This window comes from Ovis aries, chromosome 2, assembly GCF_016772045.2.
Source record: "Ovis aries strain OAR_USU_Benz2616 breed Rambouillet chromosome 2, ARS-UI_Ramb_v3.0, whole genome shotgun sequence".
Lineage (NCBI taxonomy): Eukaryota > Metazoa > Chordata > Mammalia > Artiodactyla > Bovidae > Ovis > Ovis aries.
The window spans coordinates 122533152-122550492 of NC_056055.1; positions in this window are offsets into that span (position 1 = coordinate 122533152).

Genomic DNA, 17341 nt, shown 5'->3' on the forward strand with positions numbered 1-17341 from the left:
GTCTACCTACAAAAATACTTTTTATTCATTTTCTATCTTGTCTTAAAGACATTAACTTATATTCCTTCAATTTTCCGAAGCAAATGATATGTTCTATTCTTTATTTGGGGCTTCCCTGGTGACTCAGTGGTAAAGAATACGCTTGCAAAGGCATATCTCTGAGTCAGAAAGACTCCCTGGAGAAGGAAATGGCAATACACTCCAGTATTCTTGCCTGGGAAATCCCATGGACTGGCTACAGGCCATGGGGTCACAAAGAGTCAGACATGACCCAGTGACTGAGCACACGCACATTTTTTAAGATTATATAGGAAACATGTATACTATTATGTAAGAAACGAATCGCCAGTCTATGTCCGATGCAGGATACAGCATGCTTGGGGCTGGTGCACGGGGATGACCCAGAGAGATGTTATGGGGAGGGAGGTGGGAAGGGGGTTCATGTTTGGGAACGCATGTACACCCATGGTGGATTCATGTCAATGTGTGGCAAAACCAATACAGTATTGTAAAGTAAAATAAAGTAAAAATAAAAATTTTTTAAAAAAAAGATTATACATGTCTAATTTAAGATAACAAAATGTACCAGTTAAACAACTTTATATTAACAATTATGAGACTATAATGGTGGAGAGCATGGCCAGGGCATTCCTATCAAGAATCACTATATTTTCTGATTCTCTTCTCTTTCTAGAGAATAATCTGAAAATCATGCTTAAATTTGACTTTAGAAGAGAATTGCAATATTGGAATCAGTGAACAACATAGTTTTCACAATTCTGCAACCATTCCATAAAATATTGGAATGAGCCTAGTAAGATCTCATGACAAATCATAATGGTGTAGAATTGTAATTATTTAAGTGAACTGAGAGATTGGAATTCTCCAGGAAAATCTTTAGGTGCCAGACCATTTTATGTATAGCATGAAGTTACTGTAGAAAACAGTAGTGGGCATTTTCAAACTATAGTAATCAGCATTCTGAAACTGAGCCTCAAATTTACCCTAAGCTGGTTTCTAAACTAGATGATACTATCTCATCAAGGAATGTCATTGACTGCAAATAAAATCAATGTTGTTGTTACTGTTGAGTTGCTAAGTCATATCCGACTCTGCAACCCCAAGGACTGCAGCACACCAGGCTTCTCTGTCCTTCATCATCTCCCAGAGTTTGCTCAAACTCATGGCCATTGAGTCAAGGAGTTTCATCCAACTGTCTCATCCTCTGTTGTCCCCTTCTCCTCCTGTCTTCAGTCTTTCTCAGCATCAGGGTCTTTTCCAATGAGTTGGCTGTTCCCATTAAGTGGCTGAAATATTGGCGCTTCAGCTTCAGCATCAGTCCTTCCAATGAATATTCAGGACTGATTTCCTTTAGGATGGACTGGTTGGATCTCCTTGCAGTCCGAGGGACACTCAAGATTCTTCTCCAATACCACAGTCCTAAAATATCAAGTCTGTGGTTCTCAGCCTTCTTTTGGGTCCAACTCTCACATCCATATGTGACTATTGGAAAAAACATAGCTTTGACTATAAGCACCTTTGTCAGCAAAGCGACGTCTCCGCTTTTTATATGCTGTCAAAGTTTGCCATAGTTTTTCCAAGAAGCAAGTGTCCTTTAATTTCATAGCTTCAATCACTGTCTATAGTGATTTTGGACCCCAAGAAAATAAAATCTACCACTGTTTCCATTTTCTCCCCATCTATTTGCCATGAAGTGATGGGACCAGATGCCATGATCCTAGTTTTTTAAATGTTGAGTTTTAAACCAGCTTTTTCATTGTCCTCTTTTACCTTCAAGAGCTCTTTAGTTTTCTTAACTTTCTGCCATTAGAGTGGTATCATCTGCATATCTGAAGTTGTTGGTATTTTTCCCAGCAGTCTTGATTCCAGCTTGTGATTCATTCATCCAGCCCAGCATTTTGCATGATGTGCTCTGTATGTAAGTTAAATAAGTAGGGTGACAATATACAGCCTTGATGTACTCCTTTCCCAATTTTGAACTAGTTTGTTGTTCCATATCCAGTTATAATTGTTGCTTCTTGACCTACATACAGGTTTCTCAGTAGGCAGGTAAGGTGGTCAGGTATTCTCATTCCTTTAAGAATTTTCCAAAGTTTGTTGTAATCCACATAGGCGAAGGCTTTAGCATAGCCAATGAAGCAGAAGTAGATATTTTTTTCCTGTGATTCTGTTGCTCTTCTATGATCCAACAGATGTTGGTAATTTAATTTCTGGTTCCTCTCTTTTCTAAATCCAGCTTGTACATCTGGAAATTCTTGGTTCACATACTATTGAAGCCTAGTTTGAAGGATTTTGAGCATTACCTTAATAGCATGTGAAATGAGGGCAACTGTATAGTAGTTTGAACATTCTTTGGCATTACCCTTCTTTGAGATTGGAATGCAAACTGACCTTTTCCAGTCCTAATGGCTTAAATAACAAACATATTATTATCTCACATAATAAAAAATTTGAAGGTGGGCAATTTTAAGGTTTGTTGACAAACTAATGATGACAAAGTTTGGAATTTTGTCTCCGCAATTCTTTTGGCCTTTCCTTCGTGCTTGCAAGATAGTTGCCATAGTTTCAGACATCATTTTTCTAAAGCAGGATTCTGGAAGGGAGCAACCAGTGGGACTAAAGTATGATAAATTTGTATTCCTCCCTCCTTTTTAAGAGAGGGAAAAATCTTTCCTAAATGTTCTATAACAGATGTTTCCTTTATTCTCATTTGTCTAAACAATTTCATATGCCCATTCCTGGGTGCAAAGAATTGTGGGAAGGGAACTACTTGGCTAAGGTAAATATGATTGCCATGATTGGCTCAAACCACTTTTGTGTCTGCACAGGCAAATTTGAGATTCCATTAGTATTTAAAGAGGGTGAGTCTCAAGGGGAAAGAAAAGGAATAAACTACTGACCCATGCAATAGCATGGATGAAACTAAAAAGCATTATACTAAGTGAAAAAAGCCAGAATCAAAAGACTACATACTGTGTGATTCAATTTATGACATTCCAAAAAAAGCAAAACTGTTTTTGATAGAAATCAGATAAGTGGCTTCCAGAAGTGAGAAAGGAAATTTACTACCAAGAAGCACAGAGGTTTTTCAGACAATGGAAATCTTTTCTATCTCGATTGTCATGATAAATTACTATTTAAATTTGTCAATTTTCATAAAACTATATGCCTAAACACAGTTACTTTTACTTGTCAATTATACTTGAATAAACAAAAGTTAGAGGTTTCTCCTACAAAGGTAATTAGCAGTGTATATTACAGCTCCTGCTATTGCTATTTCTCCCTGAGACCCTTAGCATATTTTGAAATCTCATGTGGAGATCTAGAATTAAATCAATATTTTAAAAACCCTACCCCAAAACTAGTGTACACCTGAAAAATCATTTCAATAGAGACTACTTAAGGAAAAAAAAAAAAATCAGGTATGTCACAAACCTCCTGCAATAATCCTTAGCAGTGGTTTTGGCCAAAATCTCTTTCCCGAGGTCAGCAACAACATGTGGAGCCAAACTTAGCCAGAATATACTCCTCTGGCTGCTCTTTTTGTACACAGAAAGTTGTGTGCCTTTCGAGGATAGGTAATTAACATAAACATGTAATCAGATATACATAATAGCATAGTTCAGTGTTAAAAAAATTTAGAAAATGATCTTACAGAATTTATTTGCAAAGAAATTTCTGACATAGAAAACTTATTTTCAGCCTCTTTCTTCTTCAATTATACTGTTAATATCAAGGTAAAGGAAGTAAAATATAAAATGGTTAAATATTTTCTTACAATAATTAAGCCTCAGTACTTAATCTTGTTAAAAGAGACAGTTTAGCTTCTCACATTTGGTTCATATGGTGCCTCTAAATTAACAACCAAGTTATATGGGATAAAATTCTAGATTATTTCTACTGAGTATTACCCTTTGGTCTAATGTTTAAATAAAAACAGTATAAGAACAATCATAATTGAGCAAGACAGTCACTAAAACTAGGCAGCAGGCCTAAAAGACTTATGAATGACTTTCTCTGCAGTATGATTCCTCTTGATTTGGTTCATATGGCAGTATTTTTTATGAAGTTACTAACATACTAAATATACACAATAGCAAGTTTGAATAAAATCTGAGAAATTTTTCTATGATTATTTTAATATTTCTATGATTTAAAAAATCCAGCTATTTAAAAATCACATAGGCCAATCAAATATTTGAATATTCTTCACTTTATCAAAATGTTTTGATAATTTAGAGGAAAATTAAGAATGAGAAACTGTGGAAGCAAAATGAACTAAGTAAAATTTTTATTTCGAGTAAATTTTGTGAAACAGTTGATAGGCATTTGAATGAATATTTGTGTCATTTAAAACAATGGATGGCCTCTAATATCTGCTCTAAAATGTGAATGGTGATTTGCTACTATCTTACACCAATTATCTTAATGCGGTTAACTTGAGAGGTCACTTAGGGATCAGAAGTATTCTCTTGCATTAGCTTTAAAATGTGCAGCATCTCCCCCCAAATTTCTCAAGCTTATTAGTTGAAGATTCAAGCATAATACCCTCATAAATGAGTTAGTTCTGCTGAGTAACCAGTTAACCTCTCAAAGCAAAGCATTTCTATTAAAATAACTTGTTTGGCACATCATTAGGTCTGTACTATTATTAGTTCCAGGCAAACAGATGTCTTCCTGGATGAAATCCAAGCTAGGCATCTTACTTTTTCCAGTTCAGTAAGTTTTTAGCATGAGAAAGAGATAAAATCTTGCAATTCCATTTGATTTGAATTGTAATCTACTCCTTTACAGTAAATATTACAACAATCTGGTTCTTTACAGAAGCAAGAGAGTAAAATCCATGCTTTCTAAAAATGTAGATATACCAGCTAATGATATAAAAATTAGTTCAAGAACAAAATATTTATAATCCTTTTGAGATTATCAGTATCCATTTTAATGAAAAATATGTGCAACTATTATGTCTATAATATACATAGTAATATCAGAAATTAAAACACCCCTCAGGAGGACCACTATTTGTGAAGGACTTTAAAATGTACTGAATTCCTACACTGCAACTTTTAATATAGAAGCATAAATCCCCTTTTCTCTTTTCCCATGTAAATAAAGGCACATTTTAGCAATGTTTTCCATAGTAAAAGTAGTTTTTTTTAATTTACTCTATTTAAGTTTGTACATCTAAAACTTAAAAAAAGTGTTACAAAGTCAACTACTTTTCCCATGATACACTCTGACCTTATTTCATTTAGTAGTAGAGTCCCCCTGAACATATCATTACCCAGCTAGATGCCATATTTCCCAGTTTCAGCAAAAAGATTCATCTCCTTCAGAACTTAAAGGCACTGAATAACAAGCAAGCTTGGATTCTTGAGGTTCTCTCACTAAGTGGAGAAAATCTGCCCAGAAATAAATGCAGCAAAAAAGAAAACAAAGAGAAGAAAGAGGGAGGTCTTGATTATATTATTTAAGTTTCTGCCTCCAGCTGTGCTAAAGCTACATGCATCCCGGGCTTATGACTTTTCTGAGCCAATAATTTCCCACTTTTGTTAAAACTGATTAAAGTTGGACTTCTATAATTTGCCATTAAATAACTCTTGACTAAAATAGCTGCTAATTACAGTCATTTAAATTGACAGAAAATTTCAGGACTTTTAATCTAAAAATTGTTCTTAACTTCAAAGTCATCCCCATGTTCCCAAGAATATCATCTGGAGATTCTTATTTTACGTGATCATTCTAGCTCATTAAAAGCTAAATCCATGACATTTTTAACTCTGTGACACCAAATCTGATTAGCAGTTTTAGGCTATTACTTATCTGCCAGAATCTGAACATATAAATACTCCTTAATACATGATTCCATAAACAAATGCTTCAATTATGATATATTAGAATGTAATTTAATGACATTATCATTTGAATTATACTTTTTCCCCGCTATTTGGTGACATCACCATCCTTTATTTCAGGTAATGAAAGAGATATAAGATTTATTTACAAGAGAACTTTCAAAATGGATTATATAAGCATAAGTATATAACTAGAAACTTTTTGTTCCATTCTATATGGATTGAACAAATAGTACATAAATTCAAATAGGCATTATTGCAGATGGGCAATTCAAATTAGTTCCACTAAGACTCAGGAGTCCTGCTTGCATGTGCTTGCGATCTTAGTCGCTTCAGTCGGGTCCAACTCTTTGCAACGCTATGTCTCAGGTACCTTCAGTCACTGCCAACTCACTCAGCAGAAAATACTTCAGCACCCTAGGCCAAGCACGGGTCTAAGTATTGAGAATACTGTATTGAAGAAAATGTTCAAGGTCTTATTCCGTAAGAGGTGACTTTTCTTGGAGCTATTCAATCTCTTCATACCACCGGACGGGAGGGTTCTCTTCAGGATCCATCCAATCACAGTCATTTTTGTCTTGAATATATTTCTAAAGGTCAGGAATCCTGAAGAAAAGCTAAAGTCACAGATAGTTGACCTCACTGGACGCCTGACATCACCTAAAACTTCCATCTACATCTACTTAGAACTTTCAAACCTGGAGGCATTCATCTCATTCTGTGGCTATTAATAAGTGAAGTCGCTCAGTCGTGTCCGACTCTTTGCGACCCCATGGACTGTAGCCTCTCAGGCTCCTCCGTCCATGGGATTTTCCAGGCAAGAGTGCTGGAGTGGATTGCCATTTCCTTCTCCAGGGGATCTTCCAGACCCAGGAATCGAACCCGGGTCTCCCGCATTGCAGGCAGACGCTTTACCGTCTGAGCCACCAGGGAAGCCGGTGGCTATTAATAAGTCCAGTACAAAATTCAAGCCCTTTACTAACTTCTCCTTTCAGATTATCTCACTCCTGCACCACTCAGTGCTTCTTCAACCCTCTTTCCAGTGCTCTTCTCTTTCCCAACATTTTCCTCTGTATGTTCCAGAGTTCTTTTTCATTATTTTGTTGTTTTCTAATTGGGGCTTCCCTGGTGGCTCTGGTGGCTCAGATAGTAAAGAATCTGCCTGCAGTGCAGGAGACCTGGGTTTGATCCCTGGGTCGGGAAGATCCCCTGGAGAAGGAAATGGAAACCCACTCCAGTATTCCTGCCTGGAGAATTCCATGGACAGAGGAGCCTGGCGGGCTACAGTCCACGGGGTCACAAAGTTCTTTTTATAAAGTTCTTTTTCATCATTTTGTTGTTTTTTAATTAGTTTTTATAACAATGAATAAATATCACTCATGTAGAAGGCAGTGTTAAATGTGGACTTAATGCCTATCTTATTGTTTTTATAAAGAGCAAAATTGTTTACATAAGTACATAAGAACATGGAATGAGACAGATGGGAATGAAAATGTTGGTATTAGCAATCTAACTCAACTGTTGAACTGCTTTCAAGTTATTTGCCAAATATCACAGCGGTTTATCATCAAAAAGTATATTTCAGTGATCTATTATTAGCTCCTTCAATTGTTTTGAAAGTGAAAATTAGAAATGCCTTAATGTTCAAAAAGCTTTGTTTCTGAGTCCTTAGTGACATTCATTTTCTTACCATCAGTACAGATTTTCCTTTTATTTGATGTCGCAGTGATTTTCACACCCTGGGGTGATTAACACCAGATTGGATCTAAGATATGATTTTGTTTTCTAAAGTGAGAGAAGTATGGTTGCAAAAGGAGGTGAAAAAAGAACGCAAAGCATGATGTCTTAATTCAAGTTCTCAGGCTTATTAATATTAAGAAAGAGTGGATATGTGAGTTGAGGATAAGGACATTAAATCTCTTAAAATTATTCTAAACCCATGTACTTTGTAAATTCTTTGCGGAGTTCAAGAAGTACACATATCTCAATTGAAAGATTGCTGGTCACTGTCCCATTAAATCCCACTCTTAGGTCAGCTGGCTTTAACAGCATTGAATGCCATGTTCTCTTTCTCCCTTTCTTGGAATATCCATATTACATCAGAATGTAGTCTACAGTACATATTCAGTATCTACACTTTCTCACTTTTCACATATTCCTCAATCATACTATAAACAGTATAATTGCCTCAAAATGGCAAAACTAACTCAAAATCTTTCCTGCCAACGAAAGATTCTCTTTCCGGAGTCTCAAATTTTAATGAATGCCACTGTAAAGACTTCTAAAAGAAAATCCCCGTTGTTCTTTCTCAATTTCTCAATCTTCTGCTTCCATATGTGACCATGCTTTATTGATCAAATTTCTTACACATGTATCATCTCTATTCATGTTTATTAATTTATCCTTTCACAAGTATTTATTACACACCTATTATGTTGCAGGTACTGTTCTAATCATAATTAACAGAAGGAAAAGATAGATATGTTCTTTGTACTTCTAGATGTATATATGTGTGTCTATATATACATATCCATATATATGTGTGTATATATACCCTCCATTTTACAGTTGTATCTCTACAACAAAATAAATTAAATTTTATTCAACTTAAGTTTCTCAAAGTTTGTTTTGCCTTTAGAGGTATCAATTTCTTTATATTCCTTCCCTGCTGTATGGAATAATTTAATATCCTAAAATTTCTATAGTTTATATTGTTTGATATTGCCTTTTATTATGTAATTTGATTAATATTGTAAGTAAATTAACAGTGAAAATAAGCCTTTTACTATGAAAGACTAGCATGAAGAAGTGAAAATTCCTGTGAATTCTAAGGAAATTTTTCAAAGAAAAATGACAAGATTATAATCCAAAATTAATTAATAAGATTTATGATATTTATTAAAATCAATACATTGCCGCAGGAACTTCCTGCCCTCTGTTGCTGAAAACTCATTACAGTATTGACCATATTAAATACAAGTGCCCAAAACAGTGCACTTTAATGCTTTTTTATGTACTGAATTTGAAAAATAATTCAGCATGTCACTTTTCCCCTTAAAAATGTAGCAACAGCTGTATTAAGCAAAATGACAAAGTTATTGCATGCTAAGGAAAACAGAACTCAATATGAAATAATTTTCACAAATATAAAACTCTTTCTGTCCTTTGAAGATATGACCTAAGGCATGTCTTCACTATTTAATGTAAGATGAAGCTAACATTCAGATGAATTCAGGTCAGGTTGACATAAAGCCAAAATCAGAGATGTTATATTGAGTAGTCATGGGGAAAAAAATAAGCTGAAAATATCTAAGTGATGAATTAACCAACTTGTCCTCTTAACAAGGAAGTAAATCAGTCAGCATGACACTAAGTTATTCAATTATTGTCCATATTCTTTAAATCATGAATGCTATACTTTGGATCTTCACTATTGGCCAAATAGTGAAGCTGTTAAAGGAACAAATCACTAACTGAAAACCCAAAATACTGATGCAGGAAATGTACTCATTACTGTCATTCCTATGTGCGATTGCTTTCTTTTTCCATTGCCTTGATGTAGACTACCACACCAACAGCTGACATTAATTCAAGTCGATGAAACAAAAATAGACATTTGGGTAGACAATAATTATTATACATACAAACTGACTACTTTATTAAATATACATTTCATATCATGATTTTTTAAGGATTAAAAGAAATGTGTTTATGAGCAGCAAAGATTTAATATGGTCACCCAGAAACATTCAATTTCACGGTGCTAAAGTGACACCTAGTGGAATAAGAACAGGAATCCAGGGCTGCAAAAAAAAAAAAAAAAAAAAAAACTTTTTAAATTTTTCACACTTTATGGAGAAAATAGCACACACACACAAACAAACATCCAATACACATATAAATATATTCCAAAGACAATATGGCCTTTGGAGCCAATTCAGTAAGAAATTACTTGACAGGAATTAAAAGCAGATGCTATTTGATCTCAGATAATAATACCTCACCAAATCCTTAGAAGAAATGGAGTACCCCTCATAATCAACAAGAGTCTGAAATGCAGTGCTTGGGTGTAATCTCAAAAACAACAGAATGATCTTGGTTCATTTCCAGTGCAAACCATTCAATATGGTAATCCAAGTCTCTGCCCAACCACAAATGCCAAACAGCTGAACGGTTCTATGAAGACCTACAAGACACTCTAGAACTAATACCAAAAAAGACCTCCTTTTTTGGGGAGGAATAAAATCATAGGGGAATAAAATGCACAAATAGAAAGTCAAGAGATATCTGGAGTAACAGGCAAGTTTGTTCTTGGAGTACAAAATGAAGCAGGGCAAAGGCTAACATATTTTTGTCAAGAGAATGCACTGGTCATAGCAAACACCCTCCTCCAACAACACAAGAGAAGACTCTACACATGGACTTCACCAGATGGTCAATACCGAAATCAAATTGATCATATTCTTTGCAGCCAAAAACGAAGAAGCTCTATACAGTCAGCAAAAACAAGACAGGGAGGTGACTGTAGCTCAGATCATGAACTACTTATTGCAAAATTCAGACTTAAATTGAAGAAAGTAGAGAAAACCACTAGGCCATTCAGGTATGACCTAAGTCAAATCCCTTATGATTATACAGTGGAAGTGACAAACAGATTCAAGGGATTAGACCTGGCAGATAGAATCCCTGAAGAACTACGGACAGAGGTTCATAACATTGTACAGGAGGTGGTGATCAAAACCACCCCCAAGAAAAAGAAAGGCAAAAAGATTGTCTGAGGAGGCCTTACAAATAGCTAGAAAAGAAAAGAAGCAAAAAGCAAAGGAGAAGAGGAAAGATAAACCCACCTGAATGCAGAGTTCCAAAGACTAGCAAGGACAGATAAGAAAGCCTTCCCAAGTGATCAATGCAAAGAAATAGAGGAAAACAGTAGAATGGGAAAGACTCTTCAAGAAAATTAGAGATATCAAGGGAACATTTCATACAAATGTAGGCACAAAAAAGGACAGAAACCGTATGGACCTAACAGAAGTAGAAGATATTAAGAAAAGGTGGCAAGAATACAAAGAACTACACAAAAACAATCTTCATGACCCAGATAATCATGATGGTGTGATCCCTCAGACATCCTGGAATGCAAAGTCAAGTGGGCCTTAGGAAGCATCACTTCAAACAGAGCAAATGGAGGTGATGTAGTTCCAGCCAAGATATTTTATATCCTAAAAGATGATGCTATAATCATGCTGCACTCAATATGTCAGCAAATATGGAAAACTCAGCAGTGGCCACAGGACTGGAAAAGGTCAGTTTTCATTCCAATCCCAAAGAATGCCAATGCCAAAGAATGTGCAAACTACCACACAATTGCATTAATTTTACGTGCTAGCAAGGCAATGCTCAAAATCCTTCAAGCTAGGCATCAACAGTATGTGAACTGAGAACTTCCAGTTGTACAAGCGGGATTTAGAGAAGACAGGAACTAGAGATCAAATTGCCAACATCCATCATATTATAGAAAAGGTAAAAGACTTCCAGAAAACATCTTCTTCTGCTTCATTGACTATGCTAAAGCCTTTGACTATGTGGATCAGAACAAACTGTGGGAAATCCTTGGAAAGATAGGAATAACCAACCACCTTACCTGCCTCCTGCAAAACCTGTATGCAGGTCAAGAGGCAACAGTTAGAACCAGACATGGATCCATGGAATGGTTCAAAATTGGGAAAGGAGTACCTCACTCCTTTGTGTATTGTCAACCTGTTTATTTAATTTATATGCAGAGTACATCATGCAAAATGCTGGGCTTGATCAACCACAAGCAGGAATCAAGATTGCAGGAAGAAATATCAACAACTTCAGATATGCAGATGACACCACCCTATGGCAGAAAACAAAGAAGAACTAAAGAGCCCGTTGATGAAGATGAGCAAGGAGAGTGAAAAAGCTGGCTTAAAACTCAACATTCAAAAAATGAAAATCATGGCATCCAGTCCCATCACTTTATGGCAAGTAGATGGGGAAAAAATGGAAACAGTGACAGACTTTATTTTCTTGGGCTCCAAAATCACTGAGGGTGGTGACTGCAGCCATGAAGTTAAATGATTCTTGCTTTTGCAAGTAAAGCTATGAAAAACCTAAATAGCATGTCAAAAAGCAGAGACATCACTTTGTCAAAGCAATGGTTTTTCCAGTAGTTGTGTACAGATGTAAGAGTTGGACTATAAAGAAGGCTGAGTGCCAAAGAATTGATGCTTTCGAACTGTGATGCTGGAGAAGACTCTAGAGAGTCCCTTGGAAGGCAAAGAGATCAAACCAGTCAACCCTAAAGGAAACCAACTCTGAAACCTAGACAGTGTATTAAAAAGCAGAGCCATCACTTTGGACAAAGGTCCATATAGTCAAAGTTATGGCTTTTCCAGTAGTCATGTATGGATATAAGTGTTGGACCATAAAGTAGGCTGAACACTGAAGAATTGATGCTTTTGAACTCTGGTGCTGGAGAAGACTCTTGAAATGCTGAGTATGCAGGTGGAATTTGCTGACTGTAATGAGTACTTCAAGTGATCTGGCCAGGCTATGTCATTGTCAATGGGGAGGCCCTATTGTCTATGTTTAGGTCTGTCATTTGGGGGAAGATTTATAAGACACTTCCTTCCTTCTTCTTGGAATGTAAATATCCAACAACAGTGATTGAATTGTGGTTAGAGTAAGGGGCTGAAATTCAGCCTCTAATACATATATGTTTACTTAATACCTCTGTTTTCAGTACGATACTACCAATTTGATTATTCTCAGGTTCTCCCAATGCACAGCCCTTCTGTTTTTACCTCCTGCGGAAAATAAATCTCTGCTGATTTACCTGAGTGGAGGAAGTAGTCTAATTGTTCAGTATGAGGAAGAGGACCTAGGGATATCACTTCTTCCTAAGCAGCTTTTAATCAGTTTCCTATATTTTAGAACATCATTTCACTGTTCCTTCCAACTGCTAGAGGTACTTGATCTCATTTATCCTTAGGCTCTTTTGGAATTCAAAGTAAACTAGACTGGTTCTCACCTTTTGCAACAGAGGTTCAATATACATCTATCACCAGTTTGTTATGACACCTATCATTTTCCAAAATTATGTTGTTTTTGTGTCCACTGTCATCCTTTTGTACTTGTGGGTTCATTCCTTTTAAAACATTCCTATGCTATAACTTCACTGGAGTTTTGGAAGGTAGCTTAATTACAGTCATATGTTTCCTTTACAAAGCAGCAACCTTACATTCTCTTCAGCTAATCGTTTTTTTAACCACTTGGGGCACTGAGAAGGAAAGCCAAAATATACTCAGATATCAGTTTATAAATATTTCAGTGAACCCAGACTAAAAATGGTATCTATAGAGTCCAGCTGCACATCCACACCTGTTAATAAATCACCTTGGAGACATCATGAGCTCATGACTGGTTCCTCAAGTTTGTGCCTCCAGAAACTTATTTTTTTGATGGCTCAAAATTGCTCAGTCCTTTGGCAACTAGCTAATATTAACCTATAAAATTCACAAAGGACTTCTCTATTTAAAAGGATTATGATTTATTGACTTACAGTAAGAAATACATATTATCAAATGAATAAAATATTCAAGTTTTGTGAATTACAATTCTGTGCTCAAAGTAGAAAGCCAAATAGTATTCAGTTCAGTTCAGTTCAGTTCAGTCGCTCAGTCGCTCTTTGCAACCCCATGAACTGCAGCACGCCAGGCCTCCCTGTCCATCACCAACTCCCAGAGTTTACCCAAACCCATGTCCATTGAGTCGGTGATGGAAGTAGTAGCCATCTCATCCTCTGTCGTCCGCTTCTCCTCCTGCCCTCAATCTTTCACAGCATCAGGGTCTTTTCAAATGAGTCAGCTCTTCGCATTAGGTGGCCAAATATGGAATTTCAGCTTCAGCATCAATCCTTCCAATGAATATTCAAGACTGATTTCCTTTAGGATGGACTGGTTGGATCTCCTTGCAGTCCAGGGGATTCTCAAGAGTCTTCTCCAACACCACATTTCAAAAGCATTAATTCTTTGGTGCTCAGCTTTCTTTATAGTCCAACTCTCACATCCATACATACACTGGAAAAACCATAGTCTTGACTAGATGGACCTTTGTTGACAAAGTAATGTCTCTGCTTTTCAATATGCTATCTAGGTTGGTCATAACTTTCCTTTCAAGGAGTAAGTGTCTTTTACTTTCACGGCTGCAATCACCATCTGCAGTGATTTTGGAGCCCAGAAAAAATAAAGTCAGCCACTGTTTTCACTGTTGCCCTGCCGGGAGCCGCGTTAGGCATTACTGACAAAATGGAGGCATGGTCCCAACCCCCTCTCCTCATCTCACAGGCATGGCCCCAGGATGAAGGAGTTAGGCCTTGTGATTCTGACTTGTTCTTTGCTTTCTTTGGTTGAGTTGGCTGGAAAGAATGTTAAGGTGCTTGAGAGAAGCATGAGAAAGCACAAAGGCTTCTGAAGTTGTGCCCAGAAAATAATCTATAAAGTAACCATTGACATTTGTTCAAGGATCTTTACAAAGAATGTCCCAAGATGAGCATGTAGGCTGCAGCTTGAGGCCATGGGAAGGATTGTTATCTGAGACCTGTTTGTGAGGGAAATATTTATGGTAAAAGAAGTTTGCTGAGCTTAGGGTTTAGGAATAATTATTAATAGCTAGAAGCCTTTTTAGAAGATAGTGATCTTAAGATGCTAGGGGCAAACAGGATTTAGAAAGATAAGAAATAAACTGAGGAATGTAGCATGAGTTACAGTGTAATCACAAGCTAAGTATAGGACACATAAGAGGAAGTAAATAATAATAAACTCGATTCTGAGAGTATCACTGAAGTAGGAACTCTGTTTGAAGGACAACAATGATTTCTGGAGACAATAAATCTAGGTGGGGAAACTAAAAATGTCAAACCTCTGACCTAATGCTTTTGTCAAAGTATAAAAGAAAACCTGAACCTTGAAATAAACATGCAGTTCCGTACTATGAGTCAGAGGCTACATCATTGTCCGCCGACACCGCTCACCCCTTCAGGCTGACTCCCTGGCTGCTGGAGCTGGACTCTGGCATTTCCCTATTTCCCATGAAGTGATGGGACCAGATGCCATGATCTTCGTTTTTTGAATGTTGTGCTTTAAGCCAACTTTTTCCCTCCCCTTTTTACCTTCATTCAGAGGCTCTTTAGTTCTTCTTCACTTTCTGTCATAAGTGCGGTGTCATCTGCATATCTGAGGTTACTGATATTTCTCCCGCAATCTTGATTCCAGCTTGTGCTTCCTCCAGCCCAGCGTTTCTCATGATGTACTCTACATATAAGTTAAATAAGCAGGGTGACAATATACAGCCTCAATGTACTCCTTTTCCTATTTGGAACCAGTCTGTTGTTCCATGTCCAGTTCTAACTATTGCTTCCTGACCTGCATACAGGTTTCTCAAGAGTATTAAAATAATATAATTATTTCAAAACAATGAAAGCTTAAGTTATAATGGCATGTTGCTGTATTAGTTTGATGTACTCTTATTAAGTCAATTTGCCAATTAAATCATTGTCAAAATCCTGTTATAAATAATTCAAAATCAAAAATGTTCATGACAATTAAGTCTTATTTCTGTGGGGTGAGAGAATACTGCATTAAGATGAGTCCAAACTAATGTAACCAACTTTTTAATATGCATATTCATCAAACGTCTCACAAACACTGCACTCTTAACCTGTAATTGACATGTTTAATTTGGGACTCAAGATCTTTCTGCCCAAATCTATTCTTTCTTCTGTGTTACTTGTCACAAGGGTTTGAGACTCATCTTTGACTCTTCCCTCTTCCTAGCATCTGTTTACCTCCGGTATCTAAGGCATTTTGATTCTATGCCCGAGATCCGTTCTTTCTTCTACATCCCCACAAATATGAAGCTATTAAAGAGTCTCATTTTAGCTATTAAAAAAGTTACTTCATTTGTAACAAAAAAGCAGAGACTCACTCAAGCTAATTCAAGCAAGAGAATTTGTTGTCCCAAGTAACTGGTGAATCACACAATAACCTGGGATATAAAAGGACAAGTGTTGATTAACAAAACCATTTAAGCATAAAATTAAGCAAAAATAATAATAATAATAATAATACATAAATACAAATTTAAGCAATCCTGCTTTCTCTGGTATATATCTTCTAATGCCTTATTCATTAATATCTATGTGTCATTACATTACTTTGATAATGTAGCTAGATATAAAATTATTGTGTTGGTGACATTTCCTTCAGAACTTCTGTCTTTTAGCATCACCTGATGTAAATGAAAAATTTGATGCTTATTTAATATTTGCCTCTTTGAACCTATTTTTTCCATTATGTGGACAGATTTTTTCTCATTCTCTCCAATGTTCTGAAATTTATTAACCACATATCTAGGTCATTCACTCATCTGACTCAGCATTTGATAAGCTCTTTCCACTTGAAGGTAAATTATCCCCCTTTGTTTTAGGAAATATCTTTTATTATATTTATTATATCTTTGATAATTTCCTCACTTTCATTCTTCTCTTTGGAAATCTCAGTAGTCTGAATTTATCCATCTTAATCTTCTTTTTTTTTAATATTTATCAGTTGCTTCCTTTTTTCTTTATATCCTGGATCATTGACTTCATCTTTCAAAAATTCTATTGAATTTTTTAATTTGACAGTCATTTTTATTTTTTTTTATTTTTTTAAATTTATTTTATTTAAAGATATTTGATTTATAATGTTAATTTATGCTGTACAGCAGAGTGATTCACTTATACATATGTATAGGTATATTCTTTTTTGTATTTTTTTCCATTTTGGTTATTAAGGACAGATAAGGATTTTTAATGTGTCATTCTGGATGTTTTAAACCAAACCTGATTATCAGTTTTCTTTTTTTTTTTTTTTTTTTTTTTTTTTGTATATGAAACAATGCTAATTTTATTCAATTTTTCAATTTATAGCCATAAGCTGTTACATTTTCTACAAGAAAGTTTTGGTGAAAATAATTACTAGTTAAGTTTGCTACCATAGTCTCCATTACTGCTGTTACTCAGTTCAGTTAAGTCGCTCAGTCGTGTCTGACTCTTTCTGACCCCATGAATTGCAGCATGCCAGGCCTCCCTGTCCATCACCAACTTCTGGAGTTCACTCCGACTCGCGTCCATCGAGTTAAAAGAAAAGCTCTTTCTTATTCTCTGATTGCTCCTTTTGACTGACTAAGCCATTTTAATCTCTTCCCTCTTACCCATTTTGGTAGCTGTCCAGTTTGGTAATATCCTCTTTTTGTATTTCTGAGATTTTTTTTTTTTTCTTTTCATCTCTAACATGACTAGCTTCTGCCAAGACTTGAAAGGCAGATGTGAAGTTTTTGAGACCACACAACCCAACTAGCAATCACAGTTTAAAAGTCCTTTAGTTTTTCTGTAGCAATAA